The sequence below is a fragment of the Tachysurus vachellii genome, chromosome 19 (genome assembly GCF_030014155.1).
Source record: "Tachysurus vachellii isolate PV-2020 chromosome 19, HZAU_Pvac_v1, whole genome shotgun sequence".
NCBI classification, from domain to species: Eukaryota; Metazoa; Chordata; class Actinopteri; order Siluriformes; family Bagridae; genus Tachysurus; species Tachysurus vachellii.
Window position 1 is genome coordinate 3,820,899 of NC_083478.1, and position 6,602 is coordinate 3,827,500.

Genomic DNA, 6,602 nt, shown 5'->3' on the forward strand with positions numbered 1-6,602 from the left:
ATGTACTACTAAGAGCACAGTGGTGGCAAATCGCCCAAGGTCAAGACGTAACCAGGTCATGACATAATAATTTTCACCACCTTGACTTATATATTTTTTAAAAAGTTTCTTTTCTTTTTTTAATGTTCTAATTTGTAGATGTTGTTAAAGATTTACACAAGATTTATTTTTTTACTTTTGTTTTCTGGAAGCAAGAACAATAGCACAACCATAGGTAAATATACTGTACGCAGAACGTTATGAAAGAGCGGCAGAAACAGGTTAAGAGAAGGTGTGTCGCAGGGACGTCTGCGTTGGTTGAGAAATTTCAAAATTCTCAAACCTTAATCGAGCAAAAATTCTTTAGGCGGAAACACCTTCAAATGACGGAGGACAGAAAAGTTCAGACGAACAGGTTTAATCTGACAGGAAAGGAATTCAAATAGTCACTCTTTACAACCGTGGTGAACAGAAATGCATCACAGAATGCGCTGCATGGAAAACTTAGATACGGATGAGCAACAACAGCAAAAGATTCAGTCCCCTCTGCCAAGAACACTGGGCCCAGTGATTATAAGATTAGACCAGTCTGATAACTTCACCTACACTGTTTGAACATTCATTCATTCATTCATTCATCTACCGCTTTATCCAAACTACCTCAGTGCCTATCTCAGGCGTCATTGGGCATCAAGGCAGGATACACCCTGGGCAGAGTGCCAACCCATCGCAGGGCACACACACACACACTCTCATTCACTCACGCAATCACACACTATGGACAATTTTCCAGAGATGCCAATCAACCTACCATGCATGTCTTTGGACTGGGGGAGGAAACCGGAGTACCCGGAGGAAACCCCCCAAGGCACGGGGAGAACATGCAAACTCCACACACACAAGGCGAAGGCGGGAATCGAACCCCCAACCCTGGAGGTGTGAGGCGAACGTCCTAACCACTAAGCCACCGTGCCCCTCTTGTTGTAGAACCTGCTGGTGTATTTCGAAGAAGTTTTTCACTTGACATTGATTATTATTCATGACACACGCAGTAATGACAGGCAGACACGCATATTTACATTTTGTTTCATTGTGAATGTGAACCAGTTTGGCTTTCCACCCTCGGCTTTCATACGAGACTCGAACTCCCAGATGGGGAGTGACAGAGGAAATCTTACAGTGGATATAAATAACTCATCATTGTGGTTCAGTAACTTGATCAGCTGCTTTCTGAAAGAAACAAAGAGGCAACATGGGAACGGTGCCCAAAGTCACGTCAAAAGAAAATAAAAAGCGAAGTGCATGCATACCTGCTTGAGGAGTGAGGTTTTGTAACAAGAGCACTTGAAATGAAAAAATAATTCAATAAAAATTTGCATAGTTACAGTGTGCAGCTACTGTACTACATCATAATGAATAAACATGAGTAATAAACCTGTAACCTTGGGCCAGTGAATTTTTGAACCTTGGGCCAGTGAACTAACTATTATTAAACTATTTGACATGTTTTAAGGAGGTCAAGAACTAATGTTCTAAAAATAACATCCCTGCAATGTTCTACAAACATTGACACAATGTTAGAACAACCTTCCTTTGCAGCCGTAAAAATGACAATTTTTATTATAAAAAGCTTTAAAAAAATGTCATTCTTATTCCTAAAAAACGTTATTAAAAGCACATACGTATGCATACAGTTTAGGTATCGGTTGTTAGAGGTATTCTCCTGACCTAGAATTGTTAGACAAGATGATGGTCTGTTATGAAATATTCTGTCTGGTATGGGAACCTAATAAGTGCATTTGAAGGACATGGATGTGCTCTAAAAAAAAAATTACAAACAAAAAATACCCCCAACAGCTCATCCAGAAGGATGTAACTGGATAAAGTCAGTTTCACTCCGATTACAGCTGTTATGTGAAAGCGATGTCTGAAAATAACCCCCTGCCTGGGCCGCACTGTGCTGTACAGAAAGCACACTGTACATGCAAGAAATGACCAGGATTTGCCCTTTGAAATGAGATAATATTACAGAGTAGAAGCCTCTTTCATTCTCCCACCACCGACACCACCACCACCACCCGCGGCAGAAGCACACAGAGCTGCGGTCAACACGCTCACACTCGCTGTCAGGACGTGAGGGGATGAGAATGCAGGGATAATAAAAGAGAGTGGCAGGACAGCTCGGTTAACAGGGGGGTGAATCTTGGCTTTGGATCTGAAATCTGTTTGTGGCTCTGTTGTCAGTCAGCTCAGGCAGAGACACAACCATCCAGAGCTCCTACAAGACACGTACTGCCAGGTGAGAAGCTAAACCACGCGACAGGTGGAACTCACGCAATCACGTTTACCCAACCGAAGACAAACAGGACTTTCAGTATTTCATGACAATGAATTGTTTCTTTAGTCTGACATTAAAACGTACAACAACAAAAAAAACCTGTTTGGAAAAACCTGTTCATCTCGAAACCTTTGAAACAGTTACCGTGCACAGGCTATTCTTTAAATAAATAAAAAAAATGGAAAGCTGAAAGAAGTATGAAAAGTATGTCAATAATAAAACGTCATGGGGTGTCACGGAGATGTCCTGAGTGGTTTGATCCGCAGCAATCTGGCAACGAGGACAAATTCTTGTTTTTAGGAAACAAGTACCTCATACATTTTATTCCTTTATGGTTGTTTTCAACATTTAAACCATATTCTCTGTCTTGAAGACTTTCTCGAGTCAGAAATGTTCAAGCTTTACTCTAACATTCATTCATTCATTAATTTTCTACCGCTTATCCGAACTACCTCGGGTCACGGGGAGCCTGTGCCTATCTCAGGCGTCATTGGGCATCAAGGCAGGATACACCCTGGATGGAGTGCCAACCCATCGCAGGGCACACACATTCACTCACACACTCACACACTACGGACAATTTTCCAGAGATGCCAATCAACCTACCATGCATGTCTTTGGACCGGGGAGGAAACTGGAGTACCCGGAGTACCCGGGATGAGCTGAAAAGTATCACAGAATGCACAACATAGGTACAGTTAAAAAAAAGTCAGAGAACATATGAAATATAGTTCAATTCAATTCAATTCATTTAACTATGGGCTATTGTCAAAAAAACATAAGAAATATAGTACAAAAAGTTCAAGATTATTATTAGACTTATATTTAAATGTGTTTGTATTTATCCCTAATGAAGTCTGAGGTGACCGAGGTGACTTTGGCAAGAAAAAACTCCTTTAGATGGAAGAGGAAGAAACCTTGAGAGGAACCAGACTCAAAAGGGAACCTCGTCCTCATTTGAATGACACTGGAGGGTGTGATTATAAACTGTTATAAACACCGTAGAGCGTTATTATGAATAATGTCCTTTCTACAGTCAGATACAGTCTGATAATTGTGTATTGATGAGGAAGGGGTTGTCCTCAAAGACCACATGGAGTTGGTATCTTTTCTTGACTGTCCAAAATCTTCATGAAGCGGAACACAACCGGAGCTGGTACAGTACAATCTCTGGATGTCTCGGGATGGGTAGAAAAAGAGAAGCAAGTGGAGATGAATTAGCATAGCTGCTGTTCATAATATTAGCCAAAACTAGATGATAACGTGCATATAGTTTCATGTTTTTATCAGTTTGGAGTTACATTTACTTTTGTGGAACATCAAACAAAACAAAACAAAACTTCTCTGTAATGAAGACTTTAACATGTCAGAAAAGTTCAAGCTTTACTTCTGACTGTTACAAAGCGTCGACACCCGAGACTCCATTCGAAATTTCTAAATAAACGTTTCTTCGCAGAAGATAAATTAACAAACAGATGTGTTTTTAAGTTTGCTTCAAAAACACACAATCCAACACAACTAAACTAAGTTCCTGTAAATGAGTTATTACGTAGAACAAGATTACAGATTTTTTTCAAAGAATTCTTTTCTCAAAACTCAAAAAAAAAAAAAAAAAAAGTTGAATCTCTGAATCATTAGTTTCTTGTACACGGCAGCATTTAAGTAAAAGTTATTGCACTCTATGAGGAAGTACAACCAGACCTACATATACACGGCTTGCTGATCAAAGCGGATGAGTTGACTGTCAGGGAAATCGTCACACCCTTTGTGCTCTTCACATAGAAGAAAAGTGTAAAAATTGCCATGTGCAAGTGTGAATTTTCTGCTAACACGTCGCTACAAAAATAAATATACCAAATACACAGAAATGTGCAGATTTCTTTTCTGTGTGTTAAGTATTGACTTTTCCCAGTAAATTTTTCTGTACATGTTTCTGTAAATTTTTATGCACAATAGTGTTCAGTTCATCAGACAAAATTGACATTGTTGTAATTAGTAGTATAGCAAAATACTTTCTTCACAAAAGATTATTATTAGACTTATATTTAAATGTGTATGTACTTATCCCTAATGAAGTCTGAGGTGACCGAGGTGACTTTGGCAAGAAAAATCTCCTTTAAAAGAACTCCTTTCACCTTGAGAGGAACCAGACTCAAAAGGGAACCTCGTCCTCATTTGAATGACACTGGAGGGTGTGATTATAAACTGTTATAAACACCGTAGAGCGTTATTATGAATAATGTCCTTTCTACAGTCAAATACAGTCTGATAATTGTGTATTGATGAGGAGGGGGTTGTCCTCAAAGACCACATGGAGTTGGTATCTTTTCTTGACTGTCCAAAACATTGGACATTGTTGTATACTGTAGTTTAGCAAAATACTTTCTTCACAAATACCAACTTGCACCTATGATACAGCAACACACGAGTAGAAAAGGTTAAGAGCCTTGTTCAAGGGCCCAACAGGGGCAGCTTGACAGTGCTGGGGTTTGAACCCTGATCCACCAATCAACAACCCAGAGCCTTAACTGCTTGAGCCACCACTGTTTTATAAAGTAATTGTATAAGAGCGTTGTGGCGTCCCATAAAACAGTTGTGCCAATTACACCTGTGATTTGTCTTGCAGCCAGATCTATTGTCAGATCTACTGTTATGGAAATATAATCAACGTCTTCGGACCAATCAGACTCGCATATTCAGCAGCACGGTCCTATAAAGCGCTATTCAGTCAGCTGTCCTGGCTTTAAAGTTAAAGTCATTGATGCAAATGTTTTAGTTGATTATTTCCATTTCTGTCACTCAGGAATATGTGCCATGGCTCTTTTCCGGCTTGTTATACTTATAGTCAAATTGTTTGGTCATAGGTGTTTCCACTGACAGTGTGATGTGGTTAAAAACTACGCTTCATCTGTGTCTTTGTCTGAGTGAGCGACTGAGCTTAAAACCTACATCAGTACGTCAGCAAACCAGAAAACCACTTTGAACTGACTCTGAGTGGAAAGAATGAATAGATAGATAGATAGATAGATGGATGGATAGATAGATAGATAGATAGATAGATAGATAGACAGATAGATAGATAGATAGATAGATAGATAGATAGATAGATAGATAGATAGATAGATAGATAGATAGATAGATAGATAGATAGATAGATAGAGGCAGAGAGGTAGACAGGTAAAGAGATAGTAGATATGTAAATAGACAGACAGATAGACATGCATGTGAATGTGTGGGTTGAAATAAATTAAACCCAGTTGACAGTGTAGTTAATGATGTAGTAATTACACATCACTAGCATCTTCAGTCTGGTTAGAAAAAAGTCAGCCACATGATTTACTCTCTACACCTGAATGTTTTGGTTTTAAAACCATTCGATTTTTATTGTAACTTTTTCACTAGTAGCATACCAACACATTTACAGCATTTGGCAGACACGCTTATCCAGAGTGACTTAGATTATCTAGTTTTTTTATACAGCTGAGCAATTGAGGGTTAAGGGCCTTGCTCAGGGGCCCAACAGAGGCAGCTTGGTGGACCTGGGATCAAACTCACAACCTTCCGACTCATAGCACAACACCTTAACCACTAGGCTACCACATTGTACTGTTTAGGGCTATGTAGGCGACAAATAAAATTAGAATTTGAATTTTATATATATATATATATATGTGTGTGTGTGTGTGTATGTGTGTGTGTGTGTGTGTGTGTGTGTGTGTGTGTGTTTTATATATATATATATATGTTCTTCTTAAAGCAAAGGAAGGCTTTACTGCTGATCTGCTCATGCATTGATACCAGCTGCCCTGTTCTGGTGGTTCTGCGCTGTATTAATGTGTCCTTCAGCCATTCTGTGCGAACTTTAATCCTCATTTAATTCATCTAATGACATTTGTAGCTTGCATACAGGATACATGAACACCGAATGATCACAGACCTCATCGTAACAAACAGGCCGAACAGCTTTGTGGTTAAAAGCTGTACATGTGTCAAAAAACTTCTGTCAGCTTAATCTCACTTACTTTAAGATTCATTTTATTTGCTGTTTTTTAAATGTGGCAATCAAAAGAATTCTGCACTTGAAAAACCAACAGAGCAAATTAAATTTTTTAAGCACTTCTTAAAAAAAGAAATTCTGGTCCTGATTGTTGCAAAACATTGAATATAACTTTTAATAGACAAAATGTATAATGCTTCCTTTAATGCTTTTTTTTTTTTTTTTTACTTAAATTCTTTCTTTTTATGTGTGTGATATAATAAATCGAGTAAATCTGAAACCGAATGC